Genomic DNA, 23,705 nt, shown 5'->3' with positions numbered 1-23,705 from the left:
ATGGGACCCCTTTTGTTAGCCTGCTTCCTAAAATATCACTAGTTTCTTCATTTCTGTATATACGGTCCTATGTTCATTTGAATACATAAAGGGCCCCATTATCTTCAGTAGCTTAGGGCCCAACCAAACCTAAATCCAGCTTTGCTCATATGTGTGATGCGTTAACATTGTCATACATGCCGAAAGTTCAAAAATCTAATTCCTAATCTTAATAGTCTAGTAAGCGGCACTAGATTTAATGCACTAATATGTTTTTTTTATTGGCACACTTTGCCTTATGAAAGACATTTTTGTTATTTCTGTATTTATGTATTTGTTTTAGTAATAAATTCGCTTATTTGAGGTTTAATAACTACTTGTAGCACAGGGACTATAGATAAACGTTGTATTTTGAACAGAGCTCCCTCGTATCTAAGCGGTTAACGTATACGCCTTTGGCATACGAGACCTGGGTTCGATTCCCGGCGGGAGTTCATCTGGTTCGGATCTCACGTAAGTTGTAGCGTCCACGCCTCATACAGCCTCGCTGTTAAAAGGAACGCTAAACTAAAAAAAAGTAAAGTACCTATTTCGAACACATGGACGCTCGGTGGAAATTGCACCAATATAACCTACATCAACAGTATAATAATAATAATAATAATAATAATAATAATAATAATAATAATAATAATAATAATAATAATAATAATAATAATAATAATAATAATAATAATAATATAATTTCCACGAATATATACATAGAAACCTACTAACCTACTATTAATGACTAAATGGACTCATGTTATCACATCGGTATGTTCTTCTTTATGATGTTACTTCCGGCATACTTGGAGAGTAGCACATTTCTTTAAACGCAAATTCTACTAATAACGTAATTAATAAATAATTATTAGGATTTTTTTTTACAAATAAGTGGATATTAACTTCTATATAATGAAAAGGAAGGAGTCAAATTGATTTTAAATATTTTCTAAGGGAAGTGCGGCTATTAAGGCACATATAAAATTAGTGTAATTTTATATCAAGCAGGTGAACCAGTGTCCATAATAATAACATGTTGTTTTTGTGAGTGTACTAAATAAAAATGAACTCACATCCCCAAACCATTAAGAATATATAAAATAAAATAAAATAAACGAGGGTAAAAGTAACACGTGTAAATGAATGTCCAATCATGACTTATTATTCATCATGTGTTTGGAAACTGATATCAAATTTGCCCACGAGACAAGATAATATTATCGTCTCGTTTTGAAAATCTATTTACAAAATGTTTGACATGATTTTCTTCCTAATTTCTCCTATAATTATCAGAATCCTTCCGCGTAACAAGAGGTCCACAAAGGATATGATAAAACAACGTTTAATGCATATATATTATATATTACTGGCGTAAATTACCCGTTTTGCTGGATTAAGAGTCTTCATCCCGGCGAAATTAAAATACCGCTAATTTTACAGTAATTATGTGATATCTTCAAACAGATAAAAGATAATTGAAATATGGAACAAGAGCGCCCTAGACAATATTATTTTGCGTGAGGTACCGTTGTCACAACTCACTTAGTGGCTTTCCGTTTTCAGCTGTTTAGAAACGCGAAAATAAATGACGATTTTCAAAATGGCTCGAAATCGAAAGCAGATAAATGAGCCGTGATAACGGTTTCTCATGTAAAATAATATTGTCTAGGGCGGTCTTGTTCCACATTTCGATTATCTTTTATCTATTTGAAGATATCACATAGGATAATTACTGTAAAATTAGTGATATTTTAATTTCGCCGGGATGAAGATTCTTAAGATAAGAAAAATTACTAGTATGTTCCGTTAGAGAGTTATTTATATTATTACTGAAGCACTCTCTGATGTCGGTGATTTTCGATCATTTTTATGTCTGCCTCCCCCCCATCCCTCAAGTTTCGGTGCTGAATTTGGATTTAAACAGTTTCGGAAGTGTTAATGTTCATTATCACAACTACGGATTCGATACTACTATCGGTCATTTTCCATAATTTTTATATACATACAGTATATCCCCCTCTGCCTCTCCCAAGTTGCGGGGCTTAATTTGGATTTAAACGGTATCGTAAGTATGACTGTTCGTCTCACAGATCGCAAAAACTATGAAATCGACACTAATATCGGTCATTTTCGATCATTTAAATATATATATATACAGGGCCGGATCCCGGATTTTCTGAGGGGGTGCACCAATAACTACCAGTACATTTGAATCAAATTTAATTTTTTTAAATGGCTTTAGGCATCTGTGGTTTGTATGAGAAATTGGCTAAAACTATTGCTTTTGCAAACTCCGCTTTCTTTTAAGTCCGAAACGGAAGCATGACATGAAATTTTCGGAAAGTATTGCTATTTTCACTACCAGTTTCTCACTGTAGATAATGTATATTCACAACAGAGGGGGGTACACGTGCTCCGGTGCACCCCCCTAAATCCGGCCCTGTATATATATATACACACTCATCCTCCAAGTTATGGAGCTGCATTTTAAATCAAACGGCATCGGAAGTGTCACTGTTCATCTCAACTACCCCAAAAACTATGGATTTGACTCTAATATTGGTCATTCTCGATCATTTTCATTTATATCTCTTCCTTGTCTCATAAGTTGCAACGTGAATGTGAAATGATAAAAAAACATTCCATTCTGGGACCAAACCTCTTCTATGTGGAAAATTTGGTCAAGATCGGTTGGATGGTTCAAGAGTTAATACGTGACAAATATAGCCACTTTCATGTTTATTTATATGGATTGGAGTATATTGTATAATGACATGCGTATCTTTATACGTACGTAGATAAATGTTATTCAGTGTGTTCGTACAGTCACTTAATCATTTATAGTTTTGGGATCTAAAAGTTGGGTCAGCTAATATTATTCATGAGATGCGTGAAATTTCTCGTCTCGTCTCGTCTCGAATTTACAATTTTTACTTCTGTTCATGTTAATAGCTGAGGTGTCCAACTCGCGAAACTCGGCTCTCGAGTTTAATAAATTCATGGCGAGTCTGTGTGACCACAGCTCCGCTTATAGGTGGAAGCCGAGCTAAATAGGGATGCGCACGAGACAAGATTTGTGGCTGTCTCGTCTCGAGTAATGTCTCGACTCGAAATATGTATGTTTCTCTATTGGAATAGCCGTGTCTCTACTCGTGGAATTTTGCCAGGAAAATCCTGTTTCGACTCGTCTCGTGAGCATCCCTAGAGCTAGAACCGAAGTACATGCAACCAGATGTTGCAATAAAGCTAGTGAACCCAATCTAAAGCTCGAGTGAGTGAGAACCTAAGCTATCATGAAAATGAAATAAAATGAAATCTTTCAGTTTAACGTTTTACGATTATGTTCTATTCAGGCTAACGGAGACGATGATTAAGGCAACTCAATGATAATGGAAGAATCGGTGGAATGAGAAAGTGGAAAGAAAAGGTAGTATCCCGTCCCAATTGACACAATGTTGTCTAATACAAACTTGCTTGGCTGGGGATCGATTCTTGGTTTGTCATAACTCGCTGGTAGGCAGCATGTGGTTGAAGTTCTGAGTTTTGGAAAGGAAGGTCCTTCGATTCCTGATAGGAATACACTTTAGTTGGTTATGAAACAGAGGTTGCGGTGAAATTTAAATAATAAACCGCTCCATTATATTTTTTCTTGCCCCATCCAAAGGTCTCTTTCCCATAGGCCTTTTTTTTCCTCTACAAGTTACAAATATGAAAACATTTTTCTGGGAAAAAGTTAACACACACACACACACATACACAAAAAAATCGCAATGGAAATCATCAGTGACGTACTAGGCCCAAGTAACTGTGAAAGTTCTGCTTTCTCTTAGTAAACAGAATAATGCATTAATAAAAATAACACAATAATGATTCGCGAGTAATGCAAAATATTAAGAACATTGATATTAAATATTCATAATAATGGATTAAAAATAACAGTTTCCCATATCTAAGTACGAAACCACGCTACGCCACTGGAAATTATAAACATACAGTTAAGAACAGAACTTTGTACTTAGTACAGAGAGCGAAATAAGACATTTAAAGAGAATTAACTAAAGACGTATTTCTCAAATAATTTTCACTCTCAAGAAAGAGAGAGGAGCTAAGAACGTCACGCATTCTTTACTGTATCCTCCCTGTTGGCCTAGTGGGTAGCGTGAGAGCCTTCCTTTGCTGGAGTCTTTCCTGGTTCATTTCTATGTGGGAGAGCTTTAAAAAAATTAAGTCTATCGTGGTTCAAAATTCTATCTTAAAATGGGTGTTCGAGCACAAAGGAATTAAGTTCAATTAACAAAGTAGCAAAAAAAAAAAAAAAAAAAAGTAAGTTACATTTAAGTTTGAAAATGATTTATTAAGACTCTGGTATGGAGCGTAGCGTTTTATGAAACGTGGACACTTTCTATCATTGACCGAAAAGAAAAGGAATGAAGACGTAATAAAGGAACCTAATGAAGGGTGACAGATCATGAAGATAATAGGAAAAAGAAGAAACAGCATGCTTGGCCATCTTATTCGGCACTCAGATTGGATCACCGTGCTGATAGAGGGAAAGGCAGAAGGAAAACCAGGAAGAGGAAGACCAAGGATAGAATATTTAGATACAATTACGAAGAAGAGACCTTTTCAAAGTATAAAACAGCTCCTCCAAGAGAGAGAAATGTTTTAAAATTTCCATGTTGCCCACCAACCTATGGTTCAGGAGAGAAAGACGAAGAAAACGTTTCAATAGGCATATGTGAGAAAGTTAACCCTGCTTTCTACACCGGAATGCAAAACTTAAGGACGAAAGTAAGTTTTGCATGCTGTGTCACACTCCCAAGTGGAATAGATTTGTGGAATTTGTACGACACATAGAAAGTAGTGTTAATATATGATGCAGAAAACATAAGAGAAACACATGATTAGAAAAACAATAGTGGTGCTTTTATACAGAGGCAATAACTTACACTGAAAGCACCGAGACTCATGATGTTCCTCCCTGGCATTATTAGAAGGAGTGAAATGGTCCTTAAAAGCATATGTGATCAGCACGGACGTGACACATGCTCTTCATCGCATTGACATATTACTCACAAAGTTGATAATGGGTTGTTGTAGTACAAAGTTCTCTTACTCCACCAAAAACTAAAATTTTATAAAATGATATGATCGTAAATTCCGAGACGTGACTTGACAAGGTATTTTCGTGAATCGAGACGAGATTTCAACAAAATGTTCTCGTCTCATGGACAACACTTCTTATTGGTCTAGTCACTAGCGCCTGTGCCTTCGGTACGCGTAGTAGCGGAGTCGATTCCTGGTTGAAAAGTGTTACAATTTGAATGGATTACTGTGGTTCGGATTCAAACTTGAATTATAATTCTACGTGTCGTCTAGCCTCGGTTCTGAAAAGTCATTAAATTTTAATAAGTAAACAATAAACCATAGTGAACATAGTTAATGAATGTCTTAACATATTGGGGTTCATGATTAGAACTGGAAAGGGGTTTAACAATATTACCACACTAAGAAATATGTATTACTCCTATGTCCGATCAAAACTAAAACATGCTGCTGTGATCTGGAACTCATCGCAGCAGCAATACCGACATCAACTGGAACAGTCCAATCTAAATTTATCAAATACTTGGCATAAAAAAGAAGTGGAATCTATCCCTCTCATGAAATCTATCTAACATTAAATGACAACTTCTGTATCCCTACACTTGAACAAAGACGAAACGTGATAAATCTTTTTTTTTTTTTCATAAAATAGTACAAAACTAGTATAATTGTACGGATCTAATACCGACACTAAATTTTCATGTCCCGACACTTAAAACTCGTGCTGATAACTCTGTTACAAACTCATGCTATTCTATTGCAGAAAATCAAGGACAAACGTATTATTGAAGTAACCAATTTGGAGAATATGCTCTTCTTATAACAAAATATGTGTCGAGTGTAACGTGTTTATTTTTGTATATAGCGTTACACTTTAGCCCACAGTTCGAATATGTCTAAAATCTAGTTTACTATTTTGCCAAAATTCACTCAAAAACTGCATCTTGATATTACCTTTTTATTATAATACGTAATGAAGGAAACATTTACATCTTTAAATAACATGCATGTAGATGATACAAGATAGGTCCTTTGTTATATCTTGTATTTCTCGTTGCAATGACGAGCAATAACATATATCGTCAGATTGATATGTTAACAGAACATCAATTATAATATCAGAAAGAAAATTAATTCTAGTTCTTTTTATATTTTCTTCTTCTTCTTTTAGCTAGCTTGTGCATATTTTAATTGCACATATAGCCCGTAAATACAAGTAAAGATGTTAAAAATACAAGTAATGATATTAAAAATACACAATATCGTTATACGAGCACAAAGAAATTGGCATGTGTAATATGAACTATATGTTTTGTAATACATCAAAACTATAACTGAGTTTATGCCTGTTGTATTTATGACAAATAAATAAATAAAACTGTTATATGTTTACTGAATGAATAACTGATCAGAGACTTCTTTAAACAAGAATCAATCCATTTTGTGTACATACCTAATGAAAATCTTTGAGTTTTACGTCCCACGGTTATGCCGGTTAGGCTAAAGAAGTCGGTGATTATGACAAATGAATGAAATGGTGGAATGAAGAAAGTGGGAGGAAACGGGAGAACCCCGAGAAAACCCACGCACACAGTGTTTCTCCACCACAAAGTTCACTTGGCGGGAGCAGGGTTTGAATACATACCTAATGATTATAACATATTGTCTAATACCTGTAAGCCTACATCATTGAATAGAAAGAAGATTGGGTGGTTAAATTGGGTTAAATGATCCTTTCAACACCGATTTTTTCTTTTAGTTTTACGTCCCACGATTATGCAGTAGAGGCTAAAGGAGAGAGATAATTAATGTAAATAGACACTTATTAAATAATTGTTGAAAAAAGAATATAGAAGGTAACGAGAGAACGTCGTCAACACCTACGGACACAATATTGTCAACTACAAATTCTATCATCTGGAATCGAACCAAGGATCCTTTCCAACCAGAAGTGAGCGCTGCACCGCTGATCCAACATGCTCCCTTGTTTTATACCATGGTTATATGAGAACTGGTCTACAACTGACATGTTCAATGCACAAGAGAATCAAATTAACATTTTCATCGTTCTGGACATATTTCAACTTTAGAATCTCTACCTGAAACTTCTTTCACAAATTAAGAGCCTTCATCCCGGCGAAATTAAAATACCGCTAATTTTACAGTAATTATGTGATATCTTCAAATAGATAAAAGATAATTGAAATATGGAACAAGAGCGCCCTAGACAATATTATTTTGCGTCAGGTACCGTTATCACAAGTCACCTAGTGGCTTTCCGTTTTCAGCTGTTTAGAAACGCGAAAATAAATGCCGATTTTCAAAATGGCTCGAAATCGAAAGCAGATAAGTGAGTTGTGATAACGGTTTCTCATGTAAAATAATATTGTCTAGGGTGCTCTTGTTCCACATTTCGATTATCTTTTATCTATTTGATGATAATGTAATCACATAATTACTGTAAAATTAGCGGTATTGTAATTTCGCCGGGATGAAGACTCTTAAAAGGTTCATATCCAGATATTGTAAGTAACATTTATTACGAGTAGGTTTGTATTTTAACTCCATAGTAAAGTCACAATTATGTTTAACAAAGAAGTTGAAAAGAACAGGTATAACTCAAATAATATAAATGTAATGGTCGGAAAATACGGACAAAATTTCCGGACTTCCTTTTGACACTGTTAACGCTAGATACGCCACTGTGTGTAGGAAAGGAACAAACAGACAAAAGAAAAATATCATACTTGAATTTTTTAACCGATTAAAAAAGAAAACAGGAAGTTCTCAGTTTCATCTTATGATGAAAGTATGTTTGTAGCGACGTTCGCTATTATATCGAAAACTATTCGTCATATTTCGATACGGTTTTCACTAATCGTATAACCTGCTTTCATGGAAGGTTTATACGTACAAAAATATTTGAAAAAGCCATAAGCAATTAATTTATGTTTAAAAACTAAAATAATTTCTGCAACGTCTAGACAAAAATATCCTGAAAGATTATGCAACCAGAAATTCGACAAAGTAAGATGGGTTGCATACAACTAAGGGAAAGTGTCCTTCAGGTCATTGATGATGTCATGTCTCTTTACAAGATGATCTCGCTCAACTTTTACCAGAATACTAGTTAAACCTGCGCTCTCTACACAGCGCATCATTCACATATGAGCATGAATCTCCTTCTCATTCTTTACAACATCTGTACATGTCCCTTTACAGACACAAGTAAAAGACGTCTTGATAAAAATCCGCAAAGGGTACCATAAAGGGGAGATTTTTTCGATTATTTTTTCAATATCTCGCCCCGTTTGCAAGACTTAAACCTATTTCCGGTTGGAGTTTCTAATTCATGTATGATCAGTGTTTTCTTTCTTCTTGCATGCAGTATGTAATAAGCAAATACATTACATACACAGTTAATTATGTCAGTGATATATGGTATTCATTGGGCAAAACACTCCAAACAATAAAGATGCATCTTAGACTGGAGAAATTGTTATCCTTCGTTTTTCATTATAATTTTGGTCATGAAACAAACGCCTGAGAGATATACTACTCCCGTATACAATTATGATACAATTATGTGGTGTTGGAATGTATAACAATAGGATATGTTGCTTTACTTTTTTTTTTTTTAATTTGAACTTTCCAGTGTACCCCTAAAAACGTAATAAAGAAATAACGTCCATGTTCTTTAAATATTCAATTAGAACTGGACATTCTACACAAAATTTGAAATCGGCTAGTGAAAACGGCACCTCTTACAGTTTGTCGGCTTAGTTTATTAACACCCTGTATATAGAGAATTAAAAAAAACATTTTTATTTTTTTAGATCTTCAGTTTTTTCTTGAGCGGCCATTTTGTAGGCATGTGACCTTATTTTGCACTTACAAAAGTTTACGGTAAACACTATAGCTCTGTTACTTTTGAAGATACTGATTTAAAACAAAACCCATTTGAAAGAGAATTAAATGTGCAATATTTTATGTCCTGTGCACATTTAAGCCTACTACACTACAAATGTCTTTAAAAATTAATTGGAAGTTAAGGTTTAAAAAACGCAAATTCTAATTTTTGAAATTCAAAATTTTAAAGAGAAAAAGACTACGCTTATTTTTTCCCTAGATATAAGCTTCGTGCTATACTAGTTCCTTTAAAAAAATAAATAAATAAAGTTTGATAGTGAGTCTAATCTCTTTCTCTGTTATGGGCCCTCCACATTGCGATTTTTCAAAAATTGACTATGTTCAGTCTGAAATATCTCAAAAGTGACACACCTGCTGAAAAATCTCAAATTTTCAAAAGCAGTCGTCATTGGCAAAGTAAGAACTGGCTAAAATTTGATCACTGAGATTTGACTGGTTTTTGAGTTACGGAGATTTTTATTTTTATGGTGAAATCCCAAGAAATGTTGCGCTGGCCAAGTATGATAAAACCTGTTGTAAATTGAAATAATACATTCGTAACATTACTCTTGTATATTTTTTATTTGTACAGTTCAGACTTTAAATAAAACCCCACACTTCTATTTCTATCTTCTTTAAATATCATTGATCAAAAAGTTGATTGGTATCTACATATATTTTTTTCTGCTGTTGCTGAAGCTTTAAAATGTAGTAGTTACAAATTCTATTGGTGCTAATATAACTTTGGAACTTCCTAATCGGCACCCAAACTTTTGACATCTTTAGCGATTTGGAAGGAAGTTTTGAGCCTCCTTCACTTGGTTCTTCAATTTTCCCGATCTACCAGTTTTTGTCGTAAATTCAAACTATGGTATCTTTTATTTTTAATGACCCCTTTGCGCAACCTACTTGTCCCACCTAGTGACTGTCGTCATCATTACGTCTACCGCTACGCTACACCTACGATACCTTGCTCACAAGAGCCCCCATGTTGTGGTTTCTAAGGGAAGGCAAGTATAAGTGACGTTTCAAAGATAATTTCAAATTTTGCTGTAACTAATGTAAAAAAGATATTGGATTTTCGATATTCTGAAGTGCAATTTCCTCTAGGGGAACGAGCGCCCACCTTGCCCCCCGATGGGCGTCCTTGCTTGCTGACCGTTTAAACTGTCTTCAATACATAAACGTGTTCCTCAGGGTCACTGATAATTCGTTGACTCCTACTTCAATAAATTATTGCATGTGTCGTGTTTTTTAGTTCACCCTGCATATCTCTGGAATGGTATGGTTACATGCATATATTGATATAGATTTTTTTTGTTGCCTGTCTGTAGAGAAATCAGCTGCAGAAATTTGGACATACCTTCGCGTACCACCCTGTATAGTATATGTTCGGTAATATTATGAGTGTATATTTGATAGTTGTATTTTCTGTTTGTGTGAGTGTGTAGCATTAAAACTGAAAGAGCCTGATCCGTGAGGCTTTCGTTGGCGTAAAAGAACACGAAGAAAGGGGAAGCTGGCAACGTCTTAAGAAACCGAGAAACAACGTCAGTTTAATACAAGATGTCATCTTGGTACGGCCTCGGCTGTCACCGGAAGAAAGCGCAGAGACTAAGATGGTTTGGGACATCCCAAAAGAAGACATTCTCCCTCTCTTTCTATATCTCTCGTTGCCACGTTTGTTTGTTTTTTTGAGACGAAAGATTCTTGGAGCGTTGTTACATGTCCCCCCCCCCCTTTTCCCTTTTTGCCATGATATTACAAGTTGCGACAGCCTGTCACGAGAAATAGGAGAAAAGTAGGATGATCCGGCCTCTTTTCTCTTCTCTATGAAGGGAGATATGCTTCTACGAGCGTGTATCTCAGAGATATATACACACAACAAATGATTTACACCATTTCAACTATTTTAATCTGGTGTATTCTCAAATTTCAAATGTCTATCACAATTTTACTTTTGTTCCCAGTTAATAACACCTGGCGTACATGCATACATAAAGGTTAGGCAACAATTTCCGAGGAAATTGTAAACGTATAGTGTTTAAAGTGTACTTTAAAAGAGGACAGAACCAGATTAGAAGGAGCTAAGGAAACATTACCCCAATAATAATAATAATAATAATAATAATAATAATAATAATAATAATAATAATAATAATAAAATTATTTAGAAAATAGGGGTGCGGTGGCTCACTGGTAGAGCGTTTATCTCCGGTGCTTGGGGTCCCTGGTTTGATCCCAGCCCGCGCCGTGTGGTGGACAAACACCGTGCTTGTGGGTTTCCTCGGGGTTCTCCCGTTTCCTCCCACTTTCTTCATTCCACCATTTCACTCATTTCTCTTTATCACCGTCTCCTTTAGGCTAACCGGCATAACCGTGGGACGTTAAACTTAAAGATTTCATTTCATTTTCATTTTCATTTTGAAAATAATTGCGTATGAGTGATGATATGGGTCGTGGGTCACTTTGGTACTTTTCATACAAGGTCTGGGTGATCCGAAGTGACCTGGCTATCCAGACAAACCCGATGTTCCAAAACCAGCTGAAATATTTAAAAACAATCTTTCAGTTCCTCTATTACGCCCTTAAGGCTGAGGGAGAGACATGATTAAGAGGCCTCATCCCGGCGAAATTAAAATACCGCTAATTTTACAGTAATTATGTGATATCTTCAAATAGATAAAAGATAATTGAAATGTGGAACAAAAGCGCCCTAGACAATATTATTTTGCGTGAGGTACCGTTATCACAAGTCATCTAATGGCTTTCCGTTTTCAGCCGTTTAGAAACGCGAAAATAAATACCGATTTTCAAAATGGCTCGAAGTCGAAAGCAGATAGGAATGATGTGAATAAGGAAAACCCAGGAAAAACCTCACTCAGGTTGGCTGGCCTGAAAAAGCTGTTACACCGTTTCGACCGAGTTCCCCCTATAACGAAATACTTTGGTTTGTATGATATTTACCTGTACCGTGGGCAAAAAGTGCTCGTAAATATGTAATATACTTAGTAGAATGTTCATTTTAAATTAACAGAAAAGAAGAATGTTTTTAATATATGTAAGAGATTATTATGGGATAGTTGTGGCTATGTACATGTTATGTGTTGACCTAGTCAAGTGAATTTATGTATTTTACGGTCTTAAAAAGAATATTTAAGACATATCAAGCAATAAAGGTGAGACTAATGATCTTTGAATATCTGAGTTGATTCTTGCATAAAGAAAAGTTATTATCGCTTCGTAACATCTATTTTACCAGACGGACCAGGTTGACGACGCTTTTCTATAGAGTCGTTATAAAAATTTGGTTTACCAAACCCGGGACCTTTTGAAAATTCAGTTCCCGAAGAAGGAAAGTAGGGCTGAATTTACTTGGATATTACCATTTATGAATACGAACTTAACCGTATTACGAAGCGGTAAGGTCATCAAAAGAAAAATGGATAGTGAAATAGTGCAACAGGAACCTAATCCCGGTAATCCAGGTGAAATTAGTGCAACACCAAGTTTGTCATCTGAGGATCGACTTTTGTTAGCTGTGCAGCGACAAATTATGCAAATGACGACTGAGATAAAACAAACCATGGAACAGAAGCTCAATGAATCTAACACAAACATGGAACAGAAGTTCTATGAAGCTAACAAGACCATGGAACAGAAGTTCTATGAAGCTAACCAGACCATGGAACAGAAGTTCTATGAAGCTAACCAGACCATGGAACAGAAGATAGAACTGAAGTTCTATGAAGTTAACCAGACCATGGAAAAGAAGATAGAACTGAAATTTCATGAAGCTAGCAAGCAGTATGAAGAATTAAGTAAACGAATAGAACGGATAGAACTGAAATCAGACGATACGAAACAAACAATCGTCCAGGTGATGAACGATATATCCTCACAGTTTGAAGAGAAGTTAAAAAGGTTAGCCGATGAATGTCAAGAAAAGCACGATCATCAGAATCATGAAATCTGTGCTGTAAAAAAGGATTTAACGTTAATAGAATCTTCCGTTAAACATCAAAAGATCCAGTTGGCTACTATGCAGGAAGAAATTAAAACGTTACAGGCTAGAGACAGCATTTATCGCAATAATCTGGGCAGTGATCGCTTCGAGTTTCCCCAATCACCGGATATAAATACACCTTCGCCGGAATCTGAGGAGGATATTATATTAGAGGAAAATTGTCCGAAGATCACTGATGAACGAAATATAAATGGTATAATGACACAGCACGCTACGGACCGGAACAACCACACCACAAGAACAAGGAGTGAGAAAAGAAAGGTAAAGTTAAGTGTCAAGATGAGCGAAATCAAAGCCATGAGTAAATTTAGTGGTAAGTGCAATGAAAATGCTAGTTCTTTCTTAGAGAAGTTCCAAGACGAATGCAGTATAATGTCTATCGACCGATCACAATACATGAAATTAATACCCCATGTATTACTCCCACCTTGTTCCTTATGGTTTAAGGCAATACGTGATCACATTAGTACATATGAGGAATTTAAAGCGGCATTGATCGCGAATTACGAAAATGACTTTTTGCTGGCAAACAGAGATGCCACTCTTAGAAATCAACATTTCAATCCTCGATTGCACAAATCTATTGTAGAGTTTGTTATAAATGTCTATAATGAATTAAAGGTTGTTAATCCCTTACAATCGGAATCAAGAATAATTGCATCGATTCGCAATTTGCTTCCATTTAAATTACAACAGATCTTATTTTCCACACAGTGTATGAGTTTTAGTCATTTATTAATGCTCGTTCAATGTTACGAAACCCAATACCATGCTATGAATCTAACACAATCAGGAATGGGTAAAAATAAGAATAATGCAGATCATTTGGTGCCTGTTCGGAATTTCGATATCCGAAGTGTGAATCATACGAAACCTAACCTAACCCGAGTATATTCTAGCAATCCAAATGAACAAAATAAGCAATGTTATGTAGGGAATCCACCTAACCTAACTAATCATGGTAATTATGATGTCAGATCACTCAACAACAGTAGATATAAAAATAATCGAAGTACTGAGCGAAATTCCAAAAATACAGCGAACTACGTGGATAGACGTAATTGGAGATCAAGAGATGGGACTACATATCAACATCAAAATCACGATGAAAGACATGTACAAAACAATGTAGAACCTAATCATGATAGCGCAGTACAGTGTACATTATTAGAACCGTATGCAAGTTCGAATGTAACCTGATTACCGTTACTGAAATTAGGTTAAATTCATGTTAGTTATAGATTCTTGTAAATTTTCATTTTAAAGTTTATGTGTTAATATCAATAATGAAAACGATTCTTAAAAATACTTGAAATGCTTAAATAGAGTTTTAGGTAGACTGGAAAATTAATTTTCAAATGATTTTTATTCTTTCTTGTTAATGTGAAGAATCATAATCCAATTTTATAATTAATCAAAGGCAAAGATTATTTATATTAGATTGATTTGTGTTGAAAACTTAATTGTCAAAGATTATGTTAAGAATAAGATCCATTCTATAAAATCCATTATTCAATAACTACCGTGAATGAAATTCTTCTTTATTTATGACATCTTAATGCTATTATGTATACATTACAATTGCAACATCTAACTTATTTGTTATACGATGCGCCCGAAAAGAATAAATATTATTTGTCACATCATCGTTTGTAATAATGATCGAAACTAGTAATCTTGATAATTTGTGTTTCACCCTCGTTAATTATATTTCTAAGCGACGATGTTTTTAATGATAAAGAATAAATAATAATGTAATAAAAGAGAAATATTAATGAAATCAAAGATTTATTGTAAATGTATTTATGTGAATGATAATAACTAATATTTTATATATATATGAGGGTTAACAAAAAAAAAATATATACGAGGTGTGATCAAAATATAAGGAACATATGTAATGTACGAACATTAATCTAATCGGACCAGTGGTTCTTGAATATAAAAGCCAAGCATACTCATGACTTTTATATTCAGTCCCTTTATCGGGCGACATTTTCTATAACGAAATACTTTGGTTTGTATGATATTTACCTGTACCGTGGGCAAAAAGTGCTCGTAAATATGTAATATACTTAGTAGAATGTTCATTTTAAATTAACAGAAAAGAAGAATGTTTTTAATATATGTAAGAGATTATTATGGGATAGTTGTGGCTATGTACATGTTATGTGTTGACCTAGTCAAGTGAATTTATGTATTTTACGGTCTTAAAAAGAATATTTAAGACATATCAAGCAATAAAGGTGAGACTAATGATCTTTGAATATCTGAGTTGATTCTTGCATAAAGAAAAGTTATTATCGCTTCGTAACATCTATTTTACCAGACGGACCAGGTTGACGACGCTTTTCTATAGAGTCGTTATACCCCACCGGGAATCGAACCCGGGATCGCTAACACCAAAAGCGACTATGCTACGTGGGGCCTTCCAAAAAGTATTCAATATATATAATTTTCACTCAGCGTTATCTCTTATGTCTATAGAACAAGTTTCACGAACCTCGCTCCAGTAAATTTTCGTTCATGAGAAAAACGCTTAACCTTTCATTTCTATGATTCTCAGGCGTTTATACTCTTATAGACCTTGTAGTTATCTTTCAGTGAAATACTTTGACACTCACAGGCGCAAAAATAAAAGACAATGATAGATTTAGTGAGAAGAGAAAGATTGTAGAAAATTGTTTTTGTCTGAATTACATTAGTAACCTTGTACAGTTAGTGACAGATGTTATTTCCGGTTGATAAAATTAGTTTCGTCAATAACCTCAGGATGGAAGGAAAATTTGAGTACAGTTTTCAATAAATTAAAAAGGATGTAATTTTCTGTACATTCCGGTCACACCACCGTTGTACGTTTTAGCTATATCACCATTATTTCCAAAATAAATTTTACAAAACTGAAAGAGCTTTTGTCGCTGACTGTAAATATATTGATCATATATGAAGAAATTCCATCATCTTCGGGTCACACGGGTCACAGATGTGATTGGTTCCGAGTCACGGGTCACGAATGTCCCGTGAAACGTTTCATCACTTGTGGGTATAAAATAGAACTACTAAAAACAATCTCTGCGTTATAATCTGTATTTCGAAAATACTATTACTTAGATAACAGAATTTAACGTATAGCAGTTAAAAATAAAGTGCAACCATATATTAATCAACAGATCTCAGTGAGCTAGACAAATAATATCCTCGTAAGTTGTTATCGAGAAAACAAAGAAACACGATTTTCTATAACCCCCAACCCCTGCCTCAAAAATGATCCTGTAGGATTGTAAAACTATGATGTCACTTAATACAATGATACTGATAGTATATATCATTTGGGGGGAGGGGTTGGGGGTTATAGAAATCGTGTTTGTCTGTTTTCTCGATAACAACTACGAGGATATTATTTGTCTAGCTCACTGAGATCTGTTGATTAATATATTTGATATAATATATCTGTTGATATATATATATATATATATATCTGTTGATATATATTTAAAAAATGCAACAAAAGTGCTATAGAGCAGAAAATGACAGTACCAAGTGCTTAAAAGTTGAAAACGTTCATTACCATTATCTATAAATAAAAATTGAAGTGTGTACCAAACCAAATAACTTAATCCCTCGTAAAATTAGCATTCAAATTAATCTTGTATTAGAGTCAGACTGCTTCCGAATTACGTGACTCGTTTCATCTCCGTAATGTCAATCTCTAAACGTAATGTCATCGCATTGTCAGTGATTCGGTGTAATTTTACTAAAAATCCAGTGTACTACATTTTTTTTACCTACTTTTATTTATAAGTAACAAAATACCCGTTCTTTGCACGAGGAAGATAGATACGTTTCATTTTGGACATAAAGGGCTGAATTTGGGTTTAAATGGCATCGGAATTGTCACTGTTCATCTCAGTGACTTCGAAAACTATGGATTCGACACTAATATCGACCATTTTCAATGATTGTTACATAGCTCCCCCCTCCCCTAAGTTGCACTGTCAAAGTGAAATGATTAAAGCTAGCCCAGGCCCGAACCTCATCTATTGTTGAAAATTTTATCGAGATCGGTTGGGTGATACAAGAGTTATTAAGTCACAAATACAGTCACTTCTAATATACATATACATCGGAATTTTTGGATGTTTCATGAAATAAACAAAATAATTATCTTTTATTTATGATATTCGAATTATTGGACTTTTCGTGTATTAACAAAGTAATGATAACATTTTCTATGTTTGAAAATATTAGAAACAATTTACTTTGGTTAGTGAAAATATTTATGAATTAAATATTTAACCTTTAAGTTTATTGTATGGGCTTTTCTTTTTTTGTGTAAGTTCTATCAGCAACGTATGGAAAACTGATGTCCCCTAGGTATCTTAAAAATTAATATTTTTGCTGACATTTGATTCATTTGTGTGTTCACAAAATAATGTTATTAACGAATGTAATACATAGTAAAATTTGACATTATGGAAAATTTCTGTTAAGAAGAAAAACTTTAAAAGAATAATGAAATGCTATAGGATTTTGGTTGTAAATAGCTATAATAATGTTTTGTTTTCGGTACTTCATATCTATCGAATACTTTAAATCTTAAGAACTGAACAGTTTAGATTCCTAATTGTGTGTTTGTTGATGTTTTGCGTCCTTTTTCAACACCGAGTCTTGAGACGTGGATCTGCAGTTTAAGCTGGAAATCAAACCACCGTAATGAGTTCAATGCTTTCTTACCGGGAACTGAATCCAGGTCCACTTGCAAGAAAGAATAGGGCAATAGGCAAGCAAGGCTTTTGTATGAACCTGAGAGATAGTTTATGTTCTTTACAAATTTTATAATTTTTTGTTAACAATTTCATCAGAAACAGTAGCATCATTAGATTTTATCAGAAACAATAGCGATTTAAACAGAAGCAATAACGATTTTATTAGAAACAATAGTGATTTTATTACAAACAATAATGATTTTATTAGAAATAATAGCTATTTCATAAGATTTCACTATTGATTTTATTACAAACAACAGCAATTTATCAGAAACAATAGCGATTTTATCAGAAACAATAACGATTTTATAAGAAACAACAACAATTTTATCAGGAACCATAAAGACTTTATGAAAGACAATAGCGGTTTTATCAGAAACAATAGCGATTTTATAAGAAACAATGACGATTTTATAAGAAACAACAATTTTATCAGAAACCATACCGACTTTATGAGAATGAGAAACAATAGCGGTTTTATCAGAAACAATACCAATTTAATCAGATTCTTTCGGAAGCAGTAGTAATTTTATGAGATTTAGTAACATCATTTACAATTTTATCAGATTTATTCAAAAATACTACCAATTTTCTCACATTGAATCAGAAATAGCGATTTTATCAGAAACAATAACGATTTTATAAGAAGCAACAACAATTTTATCAGGAACCATAACGACTTTATGAGAAACAATAACGGTTTTATCAGAAACAATAGCAATTTTATCAGAGACAATAACGATTTTATAAGAAGCAACAACAATTTTATCAGGAACCATACCGACTTTATTAGAAACAATAACGGTTTTATCAGAAACAATAGCGATTTTATCAGAAACAATAACGATTTTATAAGAAACAACAACAATTTTATCAGGAACCATACCTACTTTATGAGAAACAATAGCGGTTTTATCACAAACAATAGCGATTTTATCAGAAACAATGACAATTTTATCAGATTTAATCGGAAACGATAGGGGTTTTATCAGATTCTATAAAAAATACTAGCTGTTTTTTTTTTTTTTTTTTTTAAGATTACACCAGAATCGATGACTTATCACTTTTTAAAACTCTTGAATGTAATCAAAATAAGTAACAACGTTGGAGTTTTGCAGCATTAGCAACATTTAATATGTACGAAACTCTACTAAACAAACAAATAGTTTGTTTCTTCTGATCAGTGTATGAAAAATGATACAATCTCTCACTCTTAAGAGGCCAGCTAGTTTCTGTAACCGCCAGACTCTGAAAAGAAGTTATTTACAGTCATTGTTATTTTGCTACTGGGATTTTTTGAGAAACACACAATAGCAGGACAAAAGCAGAATCATTAGTATGTTTCAGAAAAGTCCGAGAACATAGAAAGAAAGAAAGAAAAAAGCTTCAAAAAATCTGGAAACCAACATGCCTTGAAAAATTCTTCTTGGTAAAATTGGCAGGAGAATTCTCCCAAAAGAGGCCAATTCTTTCGGAGTTTTATTTATGGTACAGAATATTTGGGTTTTCTCTTGACTTTTTGCCTTGTTGCAAACTAGCAAAACAAAAAGTGGAGCTAGAAAGGGTTCTACTTTTCAAGAGAAACAGAGAGACAGTGCCATAAAAATGTCAACGAAAGTGTCCCGTTTGTTTGTGAGATGCAAGGGTGGTTCAGTATATACATGATTCCCTTTCATTCTCTTTTGGTAATAATGGCACATTCACTCTCTCTGTAGACGTGTCCTAGAAAATGTGTTTTTAGCTATATTTTCTCTTCTTTTGCTCTGTCTCGCTTTACGTCCTTATTTTGTTGTTTGTTCTTTGCTATTTTCATCTATCCAACCCTACTTTCCGGGACTCTTGCATGAGCGGTTCTTCCCCTTAATTTTTTCCTCCTCCTGAAGAGTTAACTTTAGCGGCAGTTGAGCTGCTTTTCCTAACGTGATAGTTAACATCCGAATTGTTCTCCCAATGGAAAGTCTGGGGAAGCGGCGGGTAACAAATAAATTGATTAATGTTTCAACTGGATTTTCTCCTTGCCCTCATCTCTCCCTCCCCCTGGCATCTAAAACAGCTCGACCACCACTAATACTATTATAACCATTGCCACCTACCCCCCGCCCTACCCCCTTTTGTGAGAGTTTACTGAATTTTCAGCTCCTTCTTCAGGGCATGGACGATTCTCTCTCTCTCTCTCTCTCTTGCATGAGGAAATTCTCTCTCAGTCTCTTTCTCTCTCTCGGCTCTTTGGTCTAAAGAGAGCAAGCAGCTTGCGCCTTGTTTTTATTCCACCCGCACGTATTGTTCCCGATCCTCTTTGATCCCGCCGTACGCACCCGCTCTATCCTTTCTAGTCCACCACAAGATCCTGCTACTTTTCGTTCCCTCGCTTTTCCTTCTTCCTTTATTTTTTATATATCTCAAAAGGGGAAATGGCCAAATATTACAGAAAGATAGGAAGTAACACGCTTAATTACATTATCTATACAGCACAGCAATAGTTATGGGAAGAACCAATCCCATAAATGTGGAAATCGAAATGGTTACTGGCAATGAACACAATATTATATACGTTAATATGATCCAATCTAAATAAACAGCATATATTTTCTCTAATTAATGTTTTCGTCAGAGTCGGCTCTTGAGGGAAAGGAGAAAATTGAATGTTATTACTACAAACTTAGTGAAGAAAACTTACCTAAGTACTAAATGTTTCATACAACAATTAGTACATTCAGAAACCTGTCTTCCCTTACTTCGGAGCAATAAACGTTCCATTTCTACAGATGTCACTTTCCTCAAGAGGCGCCACTGGTTATAATCAGGGGCGTCATTTAGGGGGGCAGGGAGGGACATTTGCCCCCCCCCCTGAGTTGGAGATTTATATATATATATTATCAATATAATAGTAGTAAGTCAGTGAAAAACGCGAAATTTCACTTATATCAAGGGGTCTTCCCCACTCCAAGCCAAATCTGAAATGACGCTACTGGTTATAATACAGTTTTAATCATGTTACTGAAAAAGAGGGATGTACAGGTATTATTAACATTTGCTTGAAATCTGAGGACAAACTGGAAGTGTAGATTTTTCTTTACTTTTTTTGAAACAAACTTTAATAATATTAATATAGGCCCTATAATTATGGAGAAAATAGAACAAGTGACTATTTTTCGATACCTGGGTAGTATTATTAGTAATAATGTGCAATGTGAACAGTGATGAAAATTTTCCGGAAAATTTTGAAACGGAAAATTTTCTGGAAAATTTTCCCGGAAAATTTTCCGATTCATAAAAACATACTCCACTTATTCCTACATCGTTGTTTAGTCGAGATGTGCGGTGGAAAATTTTCTTCTATATTTTTCCGGAAAATTTTCCGTTCTTAACAAATATCAGTGATCAAGTAACAATTCGTCAGTATTCATAAAATTGATTGAATTCATATATAGAAACGTTAAAAAGTGAAAGATCGTTGAAAGAATCTGAAAATTTTCATGGCTCAGACAATTTTCAGTACGATGTAAGAACTAGTGGAACAATTTTCCATGAATCGAAAAATTTTGTTGTGTACAATGAAAATTTTCCGGAAAATTTTCCGATTCATAAAAACATACTCCACTTATTCCTACATCGTTGTCTAGTTAAGATGTGAGATGGAAATTTTTCTTCTATATTTTTCCGGAAAATTTTCCGTTCTTAACAAATATCAGTGGTTAAGTAACAATTCGTCAGTATTCATAAAATTGATTGAATTCATATATAGAAACGTTAAAAAGTGAAAGATCGTTGAAAGAATCTGAAACTTTTCATGGCTCAGACAATTTTCAGTACGATGTAGGAACAAGTGGAACAATTTTCCATGAATCGAAAAATTGTCTGTCCTGTACAGTGATTAAAATTTTCCGGAAAATTTTGAAACGGAAAATTTTCCGATTCGTAAAAGAATAGTCCACTTATTCCTACATCGTTGATGTGAGGTGAAAAATTTCTTCTATAGAGAGAGAGAAAAACTGTGGTAAAAGTTTATTTCCCTACTTGAAATACAAAATTTTCCGGTTCCCGAAAGCTAATTGGAAAATTATAATTTGTTGCTGACTAACTTTCCTCTATTGAAATTCAATTTTGTAGCTCTATGTGCAGTTAAATATAGTGGAAAATTTTCCACCTAACATCACTATACATAATATCCAAATTTGTCAGGCCTATGAAAAGTGTTTTCTACTTCTTTCTACATCGTGATGAAAATTTTCCGATCTATGAAAATTCCTGTCACTTGTTTCTACAGAGCAGTAAAACCTTCCGATTCAGAAAACAGTTGTTTTACTTCTTGCTTCGAAATGTTGAAAACTTTCCGACTCATAAAAAATTCTTCAATTTTTCCATATAAGGCAGGAAATATTTCAGGAAAAAGTTCAGGAAGTATTCATGAACAATTGTTTAACTCGTTCCTACATAGTACTGAAAATTGTCTGAGCCATGAAAATTTTCAGATTCTTTAAACGATCTTTCAGTTTTTAACATTTCTATACATGAATTCAATCAATTTCATGATTGCTGAGGAATTGTTACTTGATTACTGATATTTTTTTAGAACGGAAATTTTTCCGGAAAAATATAGCGGAAAATTTTCCGAAATGGAAAATTTTCCGCGGAAAATTTTCCGCCTCACATCACTAAATGTGAATTTGAAATAAAAGCTAGGGATGCGCACGAGACGAGTCGAGACCGGATTTTCCTGACAAAATTCGAATCGAGGCACGGCTCTTCCAATACAGAAATATACATTTTTTCGAGTCGAGACATCACTTTTTCAGCACATTTTCGAGACGAGACAGCTACCAATCTTGTCTCGTGCGCATCCCTAATAAAAGCAAGGATAGAAAAGGCGAAAGAAGTTCTTAGGAGGAAGAAAATATTATTTTGTGGATCTTCAGCAAAGAGTTGACAAAAAGATTCATAAAGTGCTTCGTGGAGTATTGTACTATATGGGTCAGAAACATGATGCATTACGCAAAAATGACAAAGCTTTTGAAATGTAGGTGTGGAAAAAAATGGAAGAGAATTAGCTGGGTCGAGCAGAAAACAAATGAGAGGGTGCTAGAAATAGTGGGAGAAAAAAGAACAAATTTAGATACTATTAAGAAGAAGAAGGGAAAGTGATTGAGCCATTGGTTAAGAAGGAACTGTATCATGAGGATCGTGCTAGAGGGTATGGTGGCAGGAAAGAGAGGGATGGAGTGAAGGAGACTACAATTAATGGACGATATCAAAACAGAGAAATCGTACGTGAAGACGAAGAGGTTAACGGAAGACCGTGGAAAATGGAAGCTTCTCACTTGCAGCAAGTGACCTGCCAATAATCGCAGAATACCTATGATGATGGTGATACCATCTGTTACCAAAACACTGAGAACATAGAATCTTGTAACTACAGTACGGCTCAAATCTCCTGACGTGTAAGGCGTGTCCTTCTTTTCACAATACAGGAAGTAATTTTAGCGACTTTGCCTAACACGCTCTGCTTCACCTCATAATTTGATGAAAGTATTATTTGCGATCGAAAAAGTTTTCCGTGGTAGAACGTTAACGTATGCTTAGGAGAAGAGAAAATTGTCTCTTAACATACAGGAAAAAAAAAAAAAAAAAAAACACTTGTACGCTCGGTGGATCATACTTTATTGTAAGTTAATTTCGTTCATATAGAAGTCAATCTAAAACGTTGTTTATTCTTCTATTGTCTTCGTTCGAAGCATTTACTTCGTTCTCCAGTCTGTATTTTACGTATAAGCAAAACATCATTCCCTATGAGATTTACATTATCAGCAAACGGTATAACCTGGTGAGTGCCATTCAGACAAGCAATCTCCAATAGATTTAAACTAAAATCTTTC

This window comes from Thermobia domestica, chromosome 2, assembly GCF_964235325.1.
Source record: "Thermobia domestica chromosome 2, izTheDome1.hap1.1, whole genome shotgun sequence".
Taxonomy (NCBI): domain Eukaryota; kingdom Metazoa; phylum Arthropoda; class Insecta; order Zygentoma; family Lepismatidae; genus Thermobia; species Thermobia domestica.
This window is presented reverse-complemented; position numbering follows the sequence as displayed.